Here is a 20,413-nt window from a genome sequence, read left to right as displayed (position 1 = left end):
ATTTGTTGCAGGGGTTCAAAAGAAGTAAACAACTCAACAAAGGGGACATTAGTCTCTTTATGGGCAATGGAGCAAGAGTTGAAGTCCAAGCCCAAGGAGACTACTTGTTAAAGCTTCCAAGTGGTTTGGAAGTAATTTTGAAGAATGTTTTGTATGCTCCTAAGTTAAGGAGAAACATTATTTCCGTGTCTCTTTTAAAACAATGTGGCTTTGATCTTAAGTTTATTGATTATGATATTCATGTTTTGTTGAATGGCATATTTTATTTTAAAGCTATACCCATGAATGGTATATATGAAATAGATCAAAGTGGTATGTCACATAGTAGTTCAATGTACAATGTCAGCACCAAGAAACTCAAGAAGGACTTGGGTGATTCCTATCTTTGGCATTGTCGCCTTGGACATATAAGCAAGAATCGCATGCAAACTCTTCGCAAGAGTGGTATTCTAGAAACAAATGAGTATGATTCATTTGATGTATGTGAATCTTGTTTACAAGGCAAAATGACAAAGCAACCCTTTAATAAAACTTTTGAAAGGTCAAAAGAATTATTGGGTATCATACATTCGGATGTATGTGGTCCTTTTAGACCAATGACTAGGAATGGTGAAAGATACTTCATTACCTTTATTGACGATTATAGTCGATATGGTTATGTGTACTTAATGAAACACAAAGATGAAGCTTTCGAAATGTTCAAAGACTTCAAAACTGAAGTAGAAAGACAACTCAAGACCACAATCAAAGTACTTCGTAGTGATAGAGGAGGTGAATACCTAAGTGGTGTTTTTCAAGATCATCTTAAGAGTTGTGGAATTATTTCACAACTTACTCCACCTGGAACACCACAACATAATGGTGTGTCTGAAAGGAGAAATCGTACCCTATTAGATATGGTTCGATCGATGATGGCTAGAAGCACTTTACCTCTATCATTTTGGGGCTATGCTTTACTTTCCGCTGTTCGCATATTGAATATGGCTCCAACCAAGAAAGTGGAGAAGACACCTTTTGAAATATGGCATGGAAAGGCTCCATCGCTATCATTCTTAAAAGTTTGGGGTTGTGAAGCTTATGTAAAGCAATACACCCCAAACAAATTAGAAGTCCGATCCACTAAATGTATCTTTATAGGTTATCCTAAAGATGATATAGGATATTACTTTTACGACCCTAGTGAGCAAAATGTTATTATTGCTCGAAAGGGTAAGTTCTTGGAAACTAAGTTCCTTGAGGAAGGAACTAATAGTAGAACAGTGAAATTTGATGAGGATCAAGAATCACAAGATGATACACAATTGGTTGATACTAGCACTCAACAAGAGGTTGTTGAAAGTGATCAAGTGGTTGATCAAAACACACAAAACGTTCGCAGATCTGGTAGAGTTAGCAATCCACCTGAAAGATATGGATTTTTTGTAGAAGGTTGCTACGTGGTAGATTCTGATGAACCAACCACATACCGTGATGCAATGTCCAAGAATGATTGTGACAAATGGCTTGAAGCCATGAACATTGAGATGCAATCCATGTATGACAACCAAGTTTGGGAATTGGTTGAACTACCACTCAACTCCAAAGCTGTTGGAAGTAAGTGGGTTTTCAAAAGAAAAACTGATATGCATGGAAACTTGGATACTTATAAAGCAAGACTTGTAGCTAAGGGTTTCACTCAAACTCAAGGGGTTGATTATGATGAAACTTTTTCGCCTGTGGCAATGCTTAAGTCTATTAGGATATTATTTGCCATAGCTGCACATTATGATTATGAAATTTGGCAAATGGATGTCAAGACCGCTTTCCTAAATGGATATCTTGAGGAAGATGTCTATATGGTTCAGCCTGAAGGTTTTGTCGATCCAAAACATCCTAATAAAGTATGCAAGTTAAAGAAATCAATCTATGGATTGAAACAAGCATCTAGAACTTGGAATCATCGTTTTGATGAAGAAATCAAAAGTTTTGGGTTCATCAAAAACGCTGATGAGGCTTGTGTGTATAAGAAGGCTAGTGGGAGTATAATTACCTTCTTAGTATTGTATGTCGATGACATCCTACTATTTGGAAATGACATTCCAACCATGGAAAGCGTTAAGGCTTGGCTTGGAAGTAGATTTTCCATCAAGGATCTTGGTGAAGCTGCCTATATTTTGGGAATAAAGATCTATAGGGATAGGTCAAGGCGCTTGATAGGTTTGAACCAAAGTACATACATTGATAAGATCTTGAAAAGGTTCAAGATGGAAAACTCCAAGAAAGGTTTTGTACCTATTCAAAGAGGGACCATATTGAGTTCAGCTCAATGTCCAAACTCAAAGGGTGAGCAAGAGATGATGAAACAAATCCCATATGCTTCTGCTATAGGATCCATCATGTATGCGATGATATGTACTAGACCGGATGTGTCATGCGCTTTGAGCATGACAAGCAGATACCAACAGAATCCAGGAAACAGTCATTGGATGGCTGTTAAGAACATATTGAAATACCTTAGGAGAACTAAGGATATGTTTCTGATATATGGATCTGGTGAGGAGGAACTCGCTATAAAAGGTTACACGGATGCGAGCTTCCAAACTGATCGAGATGATTCTCGATCACAATCTGGGTATGTGTTCACTCTTAATGGAGGAGCTGTCTCTTGGAAGAGCTCAAAACAGGAAGTGGTAGCATTGTCCACTACAGAATCAGAATACATCGCCGCTTCATTGGCAGCTCAGGAAGCTGCATGGTTGAAGAAATTCATTACTGATCTAGGGGTGGTCTCTACCATTCAAGACCCCCTAGAAATCTTTTGTGACAACGAGGGTGCGATTGCACAAATCAAGGAACCTCGTTCGCACCAAAAGACAAGGCACATAGAGCGGAGATTCAACTACATAAGGGATGAAGTTGAAAAAGGAAAGATATGTATTCGCAAAGTTGGAACTGATCAAAATCTTGCGGATCCATTCACGAAGCTCCTAGAAAGACCGAAACATGAGCGTCATGCGAGTGGCTTAGGACTCCGATATTCTAGTAATTGGATTTGATCTATTTTGTATTTACGTTTAAAAGACTTTTGTAATTTAACTCTTTTATATGATTATGGAATCTTGAGTTAAATTCTAATTTTGCATGTTTAATCCATGAATAAGTTATCTTATTCTAAAAGTCCGTAGTCGATCACATTTGTGGGAACAAATATGAAGCAAGACTATTATGAACTAGGATTGGTGGATATTCATAAGGAATGAATATGGAGCATAGGTTTGCTGCCAAGGTTCATAGATATTTGTGGGATACGAATATTGGACTGACCCGCTCTCAATATTACTACATGGAGTCAATGGACCTGATCATTAGTAATTTTGAGTAAAGGAGAATTTCATATTATCCTTAGACCTGAGATGTATACTGGGTCTTGATTTTCACCAAGTATTACACTTTGACTCTCCCCTTCGCTATTCGTAAAAGATGGTACATAAGGATGAGCTCAGGTGGAGTATAAAGTGATAGTGAGAGGCGTATACAGTCAAGATGGAATTTGTTCCTCTTATGTGTTGAGAGTTTAGATGTCTAAGGCCTGATAAAGTTGAATTGTAAAGAGAATGATCGCCTATGTCTCTTAGATCCAACATGACATCTAGTAACAAAGAGATATAATGATAGATTCACCTAAATCATATCAAGTAAGGGACTTGAAGGGATGATGTTATTGAATGGCACTTCGTCAAACACATTAGGGGTGGTGAACTGTTGTTAGGCAGTATTCACCACTTGCATTAATTTTCTATGTATCTCGTGCAAGTGGGAGATTGTTGGAATTACGTATGCCCGAGACACATACTTATACTAATGTGGCTAACTGTGTTTGATCCAAGTCGGGTCATACCCAATAACAAGCTAGACAACACCAAATGTATTCTTTTAGTGATTTGATCATTTAAACGAATACCGAACACTAAGTGTTTAGAAAATTGGTTTTCCAAACAAACACACTTGAGGATTTAAATAAATTATCTGGATAATTTATTTATATAAATTAATTATTTAATTGGTTAAATAATTATATAAATGTATGTACATTTTATAAAAATGAGTTTTATAAAATGAATGGAGATGTTTTAATTGTTAAAACAAAACAAAAAAAAAATAATAATAATAATAATAATTCAAAACCGGCCACCCATGTGGGGTGGTGGTTTTACCCAATCAAAAGCCTTGTCTCCATGTGATGACAAGTTGATTTACCTCCATTCAAAACACATGCAATGGTATCTTGTCTTTTGATTTTTTTTTTTCAAGTGGGTTGAATCAAAAATACTCTCTCTTTCTCTCTAAAAACTCACGGCCATATGGGCAGTTTTTGGGGAGTATTGTGAGCTTCATATAGTGTTCAATTCCTAGCATAAAATTGGTGTTGTTGCTACAAAGCTTGGGGTATACAAAGCTTGAGGGTTTCTCCTTTGCAACCTTGCCATTTGAAGACATCATCATCTTCATCCACCTACATCTTCTTCTAAAGGTAGAAGAGGTACATTTTACATTTTGTGAGCATTTTGTTCTTGTAATATTGATCCTTGTCTTCGGGTTTTAGTTTTAACATAATGGTATGTTCATAACAAGTTTTAAAATCTAAGCTTCCGTTGCGTTTTCTAGTTAAATATGGTTAACTTGAACTTTGATAATCTTGTATAAAACCCAACAGGTTTAACGTTAGAGTATGCCGTGTAGCTGTGATATAAATCTTAAACTGCTAGTTTAGTGTTTTACACCTCATTGGCGTATGGTTTTATAACCTTAAATCCTGTATTGATGGGATGCTTCGGGTCCGGAGATCATGGGTCTGTACGCAATCTATTTATCTGGGTATTCACGATTCCTAAGTGGGGTTGTGGATATTTAAAAATAAAGCCAAAGAGCAAACCCTTATAAGTCTATAAATATGATCACAAAAAGTACAAAAGTACAAATACACTACAGACTTGATCATCCACGTTGTTAGCCATGTGGGGTCCCCTTGCTCGCGTCTCATTACCATTAAGAAACGGACCACAAGGGACACGCTACATGTAAGCCCTACAGATGAAATTTTGCATACTCATCTATGGTGAAGGATTTGGGGTATTTCTTGATAACGGGGGTATGTCATGTTGTGGGGAACACTAGCTATTAATTAATTGAACCTTAATCGTATCTAATGGCTGCTTGGTAGAGTTTGATGCTTAAGCTTAGGTGGATAAACAATACCCTTGATCGTCTTAACTATTCATAAATATTGAGCAACAAAGTTTTAATTCTGCTAATTTTGAGGTTTAAGTCAAGTTGGGGTGGTCTGGTCCGGTAAAAGCAGAAAATAAGCGGGTCTTAATTGTGTAAACCACTAAGTAATATTATTGTCGGATCTTATTTGTCCCGGTAAATATTAAGGCATGGGTTTAGGTGGACAACAATATCGATGATCGCGGTTTTTTCGTTTTTCTGAGCCTTAAAATATAACCTATATGTTTGATTTAACTTTGATTTTCCGATTCTGATCCAACTGCAGTCAAATCTTTTTCAGGGACGAAAAAGTCTTAAGTGTGGGGATGTTTGATGTGTAGTGAAACACACTTACTTTCCTTATGATTTTATCATGGTTTTTATGCTTATTTGTTTATTTTATGAAAGTATTGGGGGCTAAGTGCAATAATTTACAAAGTTTAAATGTTAATTGTAGGTTTATGAAAGATGGTGAAAAAAGAGTTAATTTGGAAGATTCTAGAGGCCTTGTTGGTCAAGTTTTGAAGCTACAACTCAAGGCCCAACCCAAGCCCACAAGTTAGAAGCCTTGTATAATATTATATGAAGATAATTAATTAAGAAATCAGCAATTATTTAGCCAAGAACCCGAAATCAAAATAAAAACCCTAAACCCTAACTCCTTGCGATCGGAAAAGCAGAAAAAGGAAGAAAAAAAAGAGAAAAGGCGGCGGCTGTGGAGGCTGTGGCGGCTGGAGAGGAAGAAGAACATCAAGGGGCATCTTGGCACAGCTGCTAGGCATCAATAACATCCATAAACTCAGCCATAAACCCTAAGTAATTATCTTTCAACTTTGTTTATTGTTCAAGAACCCTAACTTTGTTGAATCGGTCTTTTGCTTTGGATTGTTTTACAAGTGATTGATAGTTTGACTCGTGATTGATTGTGTTTGAATCTTGAATGAATTTGATCATGTTTAAGTTGATGTTTGTGATGTTTTTCTTAAGTATACATGGCTGTCCAAAATCTATGAGTAGCTAAACTTGCTTGTTCTGTCTAGGATAGATGATTGTTGAGTAGTTTAGACTTGTATAATGGATTGTTAATGTTCAAGACTTGAATTATTGATTTAAAGTTTAACTAAACCATAAATTAGATTGTGTGTGATGGCTGTGTTTTATGTGATATTACTTATAATCCTCTTGCATTAGTTAATTGAATTAGTTTTGATTAATTGATTGCTTGTTAGACTCTTGACTTGGTGTTTAGGGTTTATTTGCGGGGTGTACAACCGTAGGGATAAGTGGGTAATATAAATCATCTAAAATCAGTTAAAATACACCTTCTTTGAGACCGAGAGGTGATAAGAAGTAATATTGTCTCGTTGCTTTTACTTGTTAGAATTAAGACCGCGCGAGAGCGGGTTTTTGTCTTGTCGAGTTTGAGTGTTTATGTTCAATTAGTTGGTTTAATTTGGGTTAAGTTAAATTGTTCCTCTATCCTTGGTGACATAGTATTTGTCTCCATTTGGATAGTGTGTCGACGAGACCGAGAGGAGAGTCGACATTTGAACACGTTAATAATTGTTTTTCCGGTTTATTCTTTAAAATCAACTAAGATAAGTTAGAGATTGTTAGAGAGACTGAGAGGTAATTTGACTCTCTTAAACAAGTTTTAGTTGTGTCATCTTTTATAATCGGCGTCGTGAATATTTTCAATCCGTTGTCATGTTATTTCAGTCAACATGATTCATTCCTAGGTAGACGTCTTTATATATTGAATTTAAACCAAAGTTTTCAAAGTTTTGTCAAAAGTGTTCATTCAGTTAAGTTAAGTAGTTAAATTAAATTCTAAAATAAATCAATTAAATATTTTGGTGAGTCTTGGTTAGAGTTTAGTAATTATAAACGTTTTCACGTGTCTTCGAGTTTGATATCCAGACTTTCCTCATCTTTGCTATACGCGACCGGTACACTTGCCGTTTGTGTGAACTAGGATAGATTGTTTGGTTTTTAAAGCTTAGTTGCGACTTGTGTTTTATTTATATATATATATATATATATATATTCGCACATCAATTGCTTTCAAATTTTTGCATTAAATAGGAAATTATATTAAATACCTATCATTATCACTCTTGAATTCTTAAAATAAAAATGAGTTTTGAAATCAGAGCATCTAATTTAGGATTTGTCGGTGGGCTCAGCTCTTTAGTTGGTTTAGACAGTGCATGTTTGACTTTAACTGAAACTTAATTTACTTGAACTTTGGTGGGATGCATTGAAATAATTTTGGGATGAAAGCCTGGGCCATACTCAAGCCTTATGTTTGATTTTATTGCTAAATATTTATGAAAATCTAAATGTTGAAATACAATGCTTGGGTAGGTTTAACGTTAGGGTATACTAGTTAGCCCATGATATAAACATAACAAAAAAAGTCTTCTAGTTTTAGTGTTGGAGACTTCATAGGTGTATGGTTTTATATCCTTAAATCCTGTATTGATGGGACGCTCCAGGGTTCGGAGACTATGGGTCGGTATACGGTATATCATCTGGGTATTCACATCGCCTAAGTGGATTTGTGATATATAAATAAGCTAAAAATAGCAAACCCACAATTTATTGCCAAGTCATAAGTCATAAAACTTGATCGCTCGTGCTTTAAAGTACAAATTACATTACTGACTTGATCAAACCATGTTGTTAGCCATATGAGTTCTCATTGCTCTAGTCCTATTACCATTAAGAAACGGACCATAAGGCTCATGTCATATGTAAACCCACAGCTGAATTCGCGTATACTCACCGATGGTGATGGTCCAGGGGTGTTGCTTGATAACGAGGGTATATCATGTAGTGGGGAACACTAGCTAGTTAGTTCTTCGTTGCACTTAATTGAGTATCTAAGTGGCTGCCTAGTAGACCTTAATGCTTAAATTTAGGTGGATAAACAAAATCCTTGACCGTCTCAATTTTGCTTAAATGTTATATTTTGTTTCGTTCAAATAGATATGAGGTTTAAGTCAACTTGGGGTGGTTCCGGGTCAGTAAAACCAAGCAAAAGAAAAAAATATTATTATTAATTTTGGTTCCACTAGTTCATATAAATTCAAAAACGTCACATGTTATTTATCTTGTTGTGTATGGAAAGAGCATGGGTTTAAAGTGGATCAATACACTGACAATCATATTTAATGTTTTGATAATGGTTTTGAATTATAAATATTGAAAAAAGTCAAGAGTTGAGTTGCTATAATCTATTGGTTATGATCATGTGCAAGTTACTTTTTTAGGAATGAAAAAGGTTTTAAGTGTGAGGATATTTGATGTGCTGCAAAATACATAGCTTTTTACCCCATTGTTGCGCTTGATTTACGTTTAACTTTTAACGATTATCCATTTTTTCATGCGTAAAGTTACATATTGTTGATTGATGTAGGTACCATGGTTGAAGTGCATGGAAAACGAGTACTAAGAAGAAGAAACTAAGCTTAACGAATATTGTATTGAAGACGAAACGCTTATACGAGTTTTAACGAGCTGGAAAACGAAGAAACAAACGAAAAAGGCCTTGGCCGCGCCACATGACCAAGGTGGGGGTCCAAGGTCGCGCTACACAGCGCCACAATGTCCAAGATGCTGCCCAAAATCAGGCAGCCCGAATGTTTTGTCCTTTAGTGCGCTTGTGGGCTTGGGTTTTGACCTAGTTTTGACTTGTTAAACAAGTTTAGAGATATATTTAAGGAAAATAAACCCTATGAACTAATTTTAATCATCTTTCCAGCCACCATACCTGTTTTAGGAGAGAAACCGAGAACGAGGAGCTTACGATTTTATCTTTTATCCTTTGGTTGTCGGTTTTGATTGTTTTAACGATTTTAAGTTTGTTTTTGAGTTTTGACCATTCAAACCTTTTGTAATCAGATTCTAATGAACATTTTTATCATTTATATCTATTTTATCTGCTGTTCATGATTATGATTGGCTAGATTGGTTAGAATCACCTAGGTTTAATGTTTAACAGTTAAAACTAACTAGTTTAGGGTGCTTAAGAAATGGTTGATTGTTTTCCTTATTGTAAAGTTCATATTTTGTGATGTTATTCCGTGTATACCTGCTGCCATAGATGTATCTTAGGTTGCATGTGCCCCATGTGGTTGATTATTGCATGAATTAGTTTCGTGTAGGCGTTAATTGCATGCTTCGGTTAATACTCTGTGTGTTAATTGATTGTGTTAGGCATACCATTAGGGTTTGTATTTCCTGAGTCATTTAAGTAAGTGAGTTCACCACCTTTGAGTTGGACCAAGACCTTAGGTGTCGGCTTATCTTGCTGGTTTAGTTGATTTGGTTATTCGTTGCGAGACCACGTGCGGTTTTCCAGTTGTTGACTAGGTTAGTTTGTAAGTTGAGTTATTTTATCCTTAGTATTGAATTACCCCTCTTTTCCTAAGTTTTTAATAGCATGAGCCTTAGTGAGACCTGTGATTTAGACACGGACCAAGTGATGAGACATTAGGGTATGTAGACAAACAACCACGAATTAAAAGCTATCTAGACGTTGTTTTGGTTTTTTGGTAAAAACTGACCGTAGGAACCTAGTGCTTGACCTCACCTATGTTAGGTCATCTTTAGAACTATGGTTTCAACCACGTGTTAGCACCCGTGTTATCTTACGACCGTTAAGTCATCCTACTTAGTTGATTCGTTTTCTTATTATCGTTAGTTCCGTTAATTTTCACCGTTAGTTAAGTTAAGTTAGTTAATTTAGTAAGTTTAAATAATTAAGATAAATGAATATATTATTTAGGCATGACTTAGACTAGGGTTAATTACTTGAGCTGCTCTCACATGTCTTTGTGTTCAACATCTGGACTTCCATTAGACTGTGCTGCTACGCGACCAGTACACTTGCCGCTTGTGTGAAGCTTAGTTAGGATTGTTTGGTTGTATAAATTTAAGACTAATTGCGAGAATTAGTTATTAATATTTATATATAGCTTTTCGCACATTACCCACCCACACAAAGGTTCACGTGTTTTGCAGAATTGGGATCCTAACTAAGAAGTGAATGCATTCCTAGGGATTTGGCCAATTCTCAAAGTTTAAGGTATAAATCCCTTCAAAGGTTTAAAGGTTTTCACCTTTCTACCAACTGGGCTTAGATACCTCGCTATGAGCACACGTTGGTCACATGTAATTCAAGATGGCGGAACTAGTTCATCCTAAGGGTGGCTGACAATTTCATTGTTGTTGGTTACATGGATGATCTCAAGTTTATTGTCAAAGGAATTATATGGACATGTTATAAAACCATGGCTTGTCCTAAGTATTTATGTAAGGCTTTTACATTTTCATGTTACTCTTGATTGGCTTGTCCCAAGTATCTACGTAAGGTCTTGACATTTTCATGTCACTTATCCTAAGTCTTCGACATTTATTTGTTAACTCAAGATCAAAGTTATTTTCGAGATTATTCTCGGTTTCTTTCCGATTAAAACAACTCCTGGGAATCTTCCCAAGGATCCTCGAGATTGTTTAGCAATCTCAGTTATCATCTCAACATTATTTTACAGGATTTCAAAGTTCAACCCAAGATGGAGGTTGTGACGATTGATTGGAATTTTGGAAATTTAGAAACCTATTAGAGTAAACCTTATCCTACACCTATCAGGTTTGATTTTTTATTTACTATTCTAGCTATGTGACAAAGAGTTATTCTTCTACGTACTTTTTCAACCAATATTTTTACTAATAATTTTTTAACAAGTAAAATGGGATAGACATAAGTAAAACCAAAAGATTATCATTATGTTAAGAAAACTTGACTTCGTCCTGAAACTCAGCATCCCTCCAATAGCAATATCTAATAGTTTTTCTAAAGGCGATAATCAAAGGCTTCGTCGTGAAACTCAGGATCCCACCACCTTGATTATCTATTGTTTTAAATGACACAAAAAGTAAATTGTTTTACAACCATATCGAATGCCTTCAAAAAAAGTCATCAAATATTGAGGGGCTCGGGCCTTATCTTCATCATCCTTCACTTCCCCTCCTAGAAACCAGCTGTCATCCCAGCCTGCATCACCTTGTCTCCATCTCCAGATTTCAACAGCCTTGCTTGACTCTACAGGATCCTCTTCAGATGCTAAGCCCATATCAGCCCTGAACTCTGCCTCCCTCACCTTTAACCCTTCAAGATCTAAAGAAAACGCATCAAAGCCGGGCTTCCCAGCCTCGTCCATCAATTTGATCCTGGCACAGAAAATGAAGTGAGCCATATGCATCCTAAGTTAAGTCTTGATGTCGTTAAGCTCCTTAGCATGAACAACCTTGAGGTCAGTGTAATCCTGTTTCAACTGACCAAACTCCGTATCCATCTTCTCAACATAAAGAGACTTATACACGGCTATGCTGCTGAGATCAGCCACTTTCAACTTCTACACATTGACCTCATGGAGAGTATCTTGATAAATCTTGGTCAACTATTAGAGACCCTACAACAATAAAAGGGTATGATCAGTATAATAATTACCTACGACTTATACAAGTTATAGGATCCTAACCTGGATGAGGAGTGGGTCGACATTGTCAAAGTTCAGTGAGTCAGCAATGGCTCCGGGTGCCTCAATAGCTTTCCTCTTCTTGGAAGTGGAAGCTTTGGTTCGGGAAGCTGGAGGAAGCGTGTGAAGACTTCAACAATTGCAGGTTATGAAGCTGTCTAAATTATCTAAACCCAATCCTTGTCATTCTATAACGCGAAGTGATCCTAAAGACAACAATATCCCAAATATTCGGAAAGGATAAGGATAATGATTTTACCTGACATAGTTTTGTTTGACGATTGCTCAGATTCCGAAGAAATAAAGACCTCAAGCTGGAATGAGCGTTCTACTTTGGGAATCCCCAATAACCACAATCCTCTTTAGAGCGAAAGACGTAGGAGACACAAGTAAGAAACTTCGCTGAAAATCTTAGACAAAAAACAAGATAAGTATCGATTATATACTTTGTTTCTTAAAATCCTAAATATACTTCCTACCCTTCTTAAACCACTGGTAAGGGAGTTCCTCGCCTCCGGAAATAGAATCCCTTTGGACGAAAAAGAATCTTTTGTACCATTGCACGTCGTTTCTCTTTGTTTCTAGGATCAGGGGAGCTTAGCCGGATTTCACTTGAAGCACGAAACGGCTAGAGCCATGGGATCTAAGGTTGTAGACGGCGGCAAAATCGGATATGTTGGTGCATTTTGGTGTGTCAGCAGTTCATAGCTTTATTGTTTGTCTTGTCTGTAATAAATAATATGTTTCGTTTTGTGTTTTATGTTTAAATGGCTTAGGGGTTAGAGAAGTTAAGGTTTATGGGAAGTTGTGTTAACTTCACCTATTATGTAACATGCGAAGATATGTGTTATATAAAAATATCTTCGGTCTAGGGTTTATGTGTTGTTCATTTCCGTCGTACGAACTTATGAAGTTCTTTATCGTGTATTGATTGATACTAAGATATTATTTAATACAAATAAATGTTTACTATAATCCTTGTTGGTGTGTTCTTGTTATCTACTAATATTCGTAAACCAAATACCTAGGGGATTCCGCACCCCTTGTGTTTGTGACATCTCCTGTAGTGATCCGTCCCAGGGACCTACAATTGGTATCAGAGCAATCGCTCTTAATTGTGTGGTTCAGGAGTATCAAACGAGTATTATAACTTGAACAAAGGATTTTTTTCACAATATTGACGTTCATTTATACCAAAAATTGTTTCCATATCCTACACTCACTCACCAAACACCCCTCACAAGCCCTACACTCAAAACACAGCAAAAAAACGAAGAACCATACTTTCCAGCCATCACAGCGAAGTTGTCGCTAGGGTTTTTGACAAAGTTACAAGTTAGGTGAACTTGTCCAAACGAAGTTAACTTAGGCAAAGTTAACGCCTACAGTTGACTTTCACGAAGTTAACTAGGCGAAGTTAACCATTATGTTTTACTTAACTTCGCTTACTTTCTGGAGAAGGCGAACTTAATGGATTGTTAATTTAGTTTTAAAAAAAAATTAATCATGTCATCTATGAGTATCTCATAACAGTTTAAAATGGATGTAGTGTCAGGTTCTAACACTAAAGCTCCCAAATTTCTTAAAAGAACCAACTTCGTACAATGGAAAGAGAGGTTCGAACAATATACAAAGTGGTAAGATGCCAAGATGTGCGTGTGTATTCAGAATACAGTCAGATGGAAGAGGATGAGAAGAAAATGTATGAGGCTGAAAGCAAGGCTTTAGCAGCGATACCCAGGGCATTACCACAGAAATTTTTCACACCTTCAAAAAGTATAAGACTGCCAAAGATATGTGGGACGCATTAGAAAGTAGATATGAAGGAAATGTCACCATTAGAAAGTCGAAGACAAAACTGCTAAAGACTCAATTTTCGGTTTTCAGATACTTGAAGAATGAGACATTCGATGACATCATCACTTGATAGTACCATCTCATGACTGAACTTGATAACTTTAACATAATGATAGCCGAGACAGAAAAGGTTGAAAAGCTTCTTGGTAAACTTCCACTTAAATGGGTTATGTATACAGTAACAATCCGAGATGAACTGGAGGATGTATAAGAATGGTGCCAAAGTTTCTTCAGGTTTAAATTCTGGGTCTACAACATATTACTTTGGAAATGGTAATCAAACAGGAAGTCCACAAGTGGAAATAAACTCAGATGGTGAAATCTATTTTGTGGCTGGGGGAAGTTCACCATCAAAAAGTCAGGGAAGTTCAACTGGATCTACAGGTAGTCCTCAAAGTGTTAAATATTCGTCTATGCCAATGAGTGTAAAGTCAGATAAGCAACAGTTTGCATTGTATGCTTCATTTTTAGTTTCGTATGAAAACTACATCAAAGGAAAGGTTGTGGACCCAGTTACACTAGATGAAGACTATGATTAGATTGATGCTGTTGATTTAGAAGAAATGGACTTACAGTGGTAGATGAGAACGATAGTAAGAAGAGTGAAGCATTTATGAGCAAGACTGGAAGGAAGTTCGTAGGACGAAGTCCAGGTTTTGATAAATCTAAAGTGAGGTGCTATAAATAGAGAAATGAACACATTTCTAGAGAGTGCACCAATGAAAGAGTTGAAATACAAAATAGAGCACAATCGGGTAGCCAATTTGGAGGTAGATTAGAGGTGAAGGAGATGGTATCCCAGCAACGTGGAGGGTATAACTAGAATGTTAAGTTCGAAGATTGCAATGAGCAAGCTCATGTGGTGAGGCTAGATTTTGACAAGGAAGATGGAAGATTTTCAATGTGATTAGGTATACATGGCTGAACTGAACGATCTACTGTCAGAGGGGAAGTCAGGAAGAGTTATGAACAACAAGTGGGTTGTAGACAGTGGCTGTTCAAGGCACATGACAGGTAACAGAGTTTTGTTGCAGGATTGGAAGAGTATATAGGGAGGATGGCTTTTCTTTTCTGGAGCAAATGGAGGTAGTATAAGTGGCATTGGTGTTGTGAGAAATGGAAAGATCAAGTTAGAAAAGGTGAATTTCGTGGAAGAATTGAAACAAAATCTTATGAGTGTCTCTCAAGTGTGTGACAAGGGTTATTCAATGCACTTTACAAACAAAGAAGTGCTGGTTTTATATCATGGATTTAGGATACATGAGAAGTGGATAGTGATGAGAGCTCCAAGAGAAAAGAATACTTATGTGATGGAAAAGAGAGCATCATCAGCGAAAACTGAAGAATCCCGCTTGCTCTCTAAGTTGTCTGAGTCTGAGTCAGAATTATGGCATAGATGCATGAGTCACATCCATATAAGGAAGATGATTTATTTTGTGAAGAATGAACTAGTTGTGGGAGTTCCACCGAAGAATTTTGGTTTTGAAGACAAGTGTATCCCTTGCAAGAAAGGAAAGCAACACAAGAAATCTCGTCTGTATAAGCTGGTCAATTCAATCGTTACACAATTGGATCTTCTCCACATGGACCTATTTGGTCCAATAAACATTAAAAGTCTTGGGGGGAGATACTACTGCATGGTAATCGCTGACGATTACAGACGCTACTCTTGGGTATACTTTTTGGTGACCAAGGATGAGACAGTTCAAATGGTAATTAACCTAATTACCAAGGTTGAGAACATCGTTTGGGGAAAAGTGAAGTACATCCGAAGTGAAAATGGGACTGAATTCAAAAACTACCATATGGATCACATCTTCTTACATAATGAAATGTAGCATCAATTTAGTGCACCGTACACGCCACGGCAAAATGGAGTTGCTGAAATGAAGAATAGGACTTTGATTGAGATTGCAAGTACCATGCTATAAGATTCCAAATTACCTGTCATGTTCCGGGCAGAGGTTGTAGCCACAACCTCTAATATCCTTAATAGAGTTTTAGTTGTTAGAGATTGAATAAAACATGTTATGAACTAATGCTTAAGCGAAAGCCAAATGTAAAGGGATTTGAACCTTTCGAATCCCCATGCACAATTTTAAATAAAAATTCAAAGTTTGGTGAAGTGGCTAATGAGGGTTTCTTTGTTGGTTATATATTTGGTTCACCAAATAAACGTATTTTTAACATTGCAACAAACAAGGTAGAAATAGTGTGCAATACGGACACAACTAGTTATTCTGCACCTCTACCTTGTTCGGGATCCGAAGGGGCTTACAAATGACAAATTTTTTAAATCTTTTAATATACCTTTCATGTTGAATGCATATTCGGAAGAAAAGTTGGCAACTGAGATAATGTGTAACGAAGGAGAAGCTTCAACTCCCAAGATTTCAGACACGGCTGCTGTTACACGACAAACACCTATTGTGGAAGCAGGAACCATTGACTACTTTCACAATCCTTTCCACACTCAAATAGATACTGGTGAAGTTGAAATTAACATGGGTGAGGACTTGGAAGTTAATCTATTTTCAAACCTAAAAGTTCACAAAGATCACCCAGTCTACAACATATTGGGTAATCTAAATGAGGGAGTACAAACAAGAAGGAGCATTGCAGAGAATGTGTGTGTTTATATGGAGATTCAAGAGTCGGGAATACTTGATGATTGCCTTTACTCGTGCTTCATTAGTCAAGTAGAACCTAAGAACTACCAGATTGCTCTAAAGGAAAGCTCCTAGGCAATGCAAGAGATGTTGGATCAATTCAAGAAAATAGATGTATGGACGTTAATGGAGAAACCGGAAAATTTTCATGCCACAGGAACAAAGTGGGTGTTCAAGTGCAACAAGGATGACAAAGGAGTAGTCAGAAATAAAGCACGTCTGGTGGTAAAAGATTTCAACCAACAAGTTAAAATACATATAGGAAGGACAATATGGTAATTTATCAATAACTCTTAATTTTAAGAGTTTTACAAGTGTGTAAGCATAAGGTATAAGCCATTGTTGCATAAGTTACAAAACCTTGATTTAGTCTGAATCGCGGTGTGTTTTACAACCAGAAGAGATTCAAAATTCAAAATGGCCTCAAAACCTCCACCACTTTATTTCTGGATCTATCTTTCTCCTCTTTTGACTTACGACATACGATGATGACACTATAACCCTAATTTAATCTCATTCTCTCAATTCTCCTGAATCTCACCATAATTTTGAAAATAAAACTACTTTGATGGCGATTAAATAAGTCGAACTTGATTAAGAACCAAGCCCTCTCGAGAGCTTCCCATTTGAGACAAGAGAGAAAGGGAGAAATCGGCCGTGATACCAGCGCCTTCTCCAGTCGAAACCAATCCACAAGCCAAGAAAAATCAAGTCGTTTTTAGCCATAAAAGGGTGTTTTAAAGGACCGAAACGTACGTTTTGCGATCCAACAAGTGTGAAAGAAATTTGTAACATAAAAACCACTATTTATATTAATTTCCAAGAATCCGAAAGATAAAACGGGTTGGGTGTACCGTAAAAAAACAAATACGAATTAAACCAAATATGACGAATGTTACAGTCTTCCCTACTTTAGAAAATTTAGTCCTGAAATTAAAATAAACTTATGAAAGAGATCATTACAAACGGCTGTCGTTTTAGTAAGGCAATAGTAAGAAGCAAATTTAAGTAAGGAAAATAACGTCAAATTCTTGAATGACTCGAAAAATGCCACAAATTAGAAACACAATAAGGGCACTTATATATAGGATGAACCAGCGGCGTATCCACCATACCCTTATCATCTTGCATTTATACCGTTTTTCTGATATCATTCTCGGGTCCGAGTTATCGCACACAACCACACTTACTATGGCTTCCATATGAGAATTTTGATAATTAAGTGTGCACCCAAAATCATTTAGATCGTCGTATGGTCCACATGGTTCGTTCCATTTTTTGGTTTTGAAAGACATATTTATTTTGAAATCTTAAATATTAGAAAAGTAAAAAAAAAATCTGTTGAATTTCACAAATGTTGACAAACCAATACTAGCAATTGAAAATATTTTTCGATCGGCTTTTTAAATAAGTAGGAAAAATAAGGTAAATAATTGGATAAAAAAATAAATTAAATGAGTCATACAATATAAACCGGGGTTAAAATAACAATCCGATTTTAAAAAAAATATAGATGGTTGAATAGATGGTAAGCAATATGGAATGGGACTTGAAGTCGAAAGTCATCGAGTAAAAATAAAAATAAGAATCAATGGTGGTAAGTCGAGACACTAAATTACTATAAAAATCGATAAGTGAAATTTTGATAATGAGAACTCCGGAAAGTGAACATGAGCAATCCAATAAGTGAAGACTTGAGGTCGCGATAAACAATGATGCAGTTGACAATAACATCGTACGATGAGTTTCATATGTGAAACAAACTTGAGGTTATAAGCACTTGAGGATATGATTGCGTGAAATACAATTAAATACCAAAAGGATGGGGTGAGTTTTATGGGGTAGCGTAACCATATATCAAACATGAAATATCAGTTGTTTAACTAAACAAAACATTGAAGAAATATGATAAAATGGTCATACGGCTTCTATTGTGAAAAATTTCATATAATCATGATTATAGAAGCGATTTCCAATAGAGCCAAAGCTTGTGGACATCCATGCATAAGCCGTTAATTGCGTAAATAAGATCATGCAACGAAATTCATAAAATATATCGTTTAAAATTGAACAATATTAGCGTGATAGAAGTATCGTTTAAAATAAAACGAAAATGCAGTGAAACTGAAATTTGAAGTAGTGCATACTAAACACACAAATTGTTGTCGAATAATCTGGATCCGGTCATGAATAATCGAAACACAATAATGAAATCTTGAGTACGTAGAGTTGTTATCGAAATATCTCGTTAAAATGTAAAGAACATCATAAGAAATGAGACTTGATGATGAAGTATATAAATGAGCATCTCTCCCTTGGACTGATGATGCCCAAACCATTTACTCTTTTGATCCACTGTATTATCTTGAAAACCTTTTTGCTGCACACTCCTTAAATTGCTTTAGGAAATCCCATCCGTCCGTTGCAAGTGTTTGTTGGGTCCGGATCCTGAGCATGATCATGCTATGACAAGCAAGGTTGCTGAGGATAAGGTCGAAGAGGCAAATGACAATGCTGGTGATGGTGAGAAGGTGGTGTAGGCTGAGATGGCTGCAAGATTTGTGGAGGGCCAATAGGGCCAATGAAGGATATTAAAGACATGGCCAGATACCATCCTTATCTGATAGTGTTTTATGTTGCTTTTCTATATGATTGTACTTAAAACAATTTACTTTTCTTGTCTTGTTGTGATGTTTGAGCAATATATTTTTATGTTTTGAACAATGAATGACTTAGGTGGAGGGATCATGAGTTTCAGGATGAAGCCTTAGCCGTTCTTAGTTTATTAGAAAAATTGGTATCTCTGAGGATCCAGGGTTCTAGGATGAAGCCAGTGATATCGCTTTTGGTTATATGATGATGACATTCGGCTTTACTTATGTCTATTTACTTTTATACCAAAAAGATGTTGATAAAAAATATTGTTGAAGTATACTTAGTTAACTAAGTTAAAAACATAAGCTTGAAAATGATCTTTCACCACATACATAAAAAAGTAAATGAATAATCATACTGGTTTAGATAGTATATAACAATTCGTTAATCAAATTGGAACAAACTGTAGGAATTACGATAGTAGTCATCTTAGTTGAATATTGGGATCCTACAAGACACGCTAGTATAATATCTTCAAAGGATTTTCGTCGTAAGTAGGTGATCCTGATCCTGGGGAAAACCCCAAAAGTGTTAGCTTGAGTTAAAACTTAAATGCTAAATAGTTGGGACAAGCCAAAACTGGGGTTACACCCAATAATCGGTATACTGAGCCTATGCTTATACTACTTATTTAACTATCCTTGCATGTCACACTTATTGATCAACAAAGAAACAGATAGTAGACTTAGTAAGCCTAACGAACCGGGGTAGTGTCAATTAACACGTGTACATATGGAGAATAACTCTATAACGGTCACAAAAGGGAGTTGATGAAGGCACCCGGTTTATAGGATTAGTTATTATTTTCATTTCCTGTATAATGAGGTTACGATAAGTGATCCAAGTCACTTACCTTTGCACTGACAACACTCACGATTGTATTCTAGCAGTCGTTCATCACTAGTTTGCGAGTTGTAACAACAATTTCATTAATATATTTCTAAGGCATGTGATATTTATCACCTCCAAAGTTTTATGCCGTAGATCCTGACATGGATCAAGAGTTTTCCTCATATATCTTGAGGCGTTCACAGCTTAGCTTTATCACACATACACACACATTTTTCATATCTTTGGAAACACACTATTTCACTTACTAAGTTTGATCACAATATTATTTTGGTAATTTTTGATCAAAACAGGAAACATGAATTGTATTTCTAATTTGTTTGTTTAATTTGTTAAAGTTAAAATTTAAATTCAAATTATAATATGTTTCGAAAGAGATTAACCTACAAATAATCGTGACACTTTAATTTACCAGTAGTTCATTTTCATCCAAACAAATCCATGACTTTTACATAATTCATATTTTCTAACATCATGCTTAAAATAGTTAGATTTTTTTATAACATTTCCAACATCAACAATATATCATAACAAATTCCATGATTTGTATATGTTTTATATCTTTAACCAATCATGACTAATTTATGAAAA

Source organism: Bidens hawaiensis, unplaced genomic scaffold (genome assembly GCF_021521415.1).
Source record: "Bidens hawaiensis isolate Kalapana, Puna unplaced genomic scaffold, B.hawaiensis_p1.1 tig00005943_1, whole genome shotgun sequence".
In the NCBI taxonomy this organism is placed as follows: Eukaryota; Viridiplantae; Streptophyta; class Magnoliopsida; order Asterales; family Asteraceae; genus Bidens; species Bidens hawaiensis.
The sequence above is the reverse complement of the archived record's forward strand: the minus strand, read 5'-3'. Positions refer to the sequence as shown.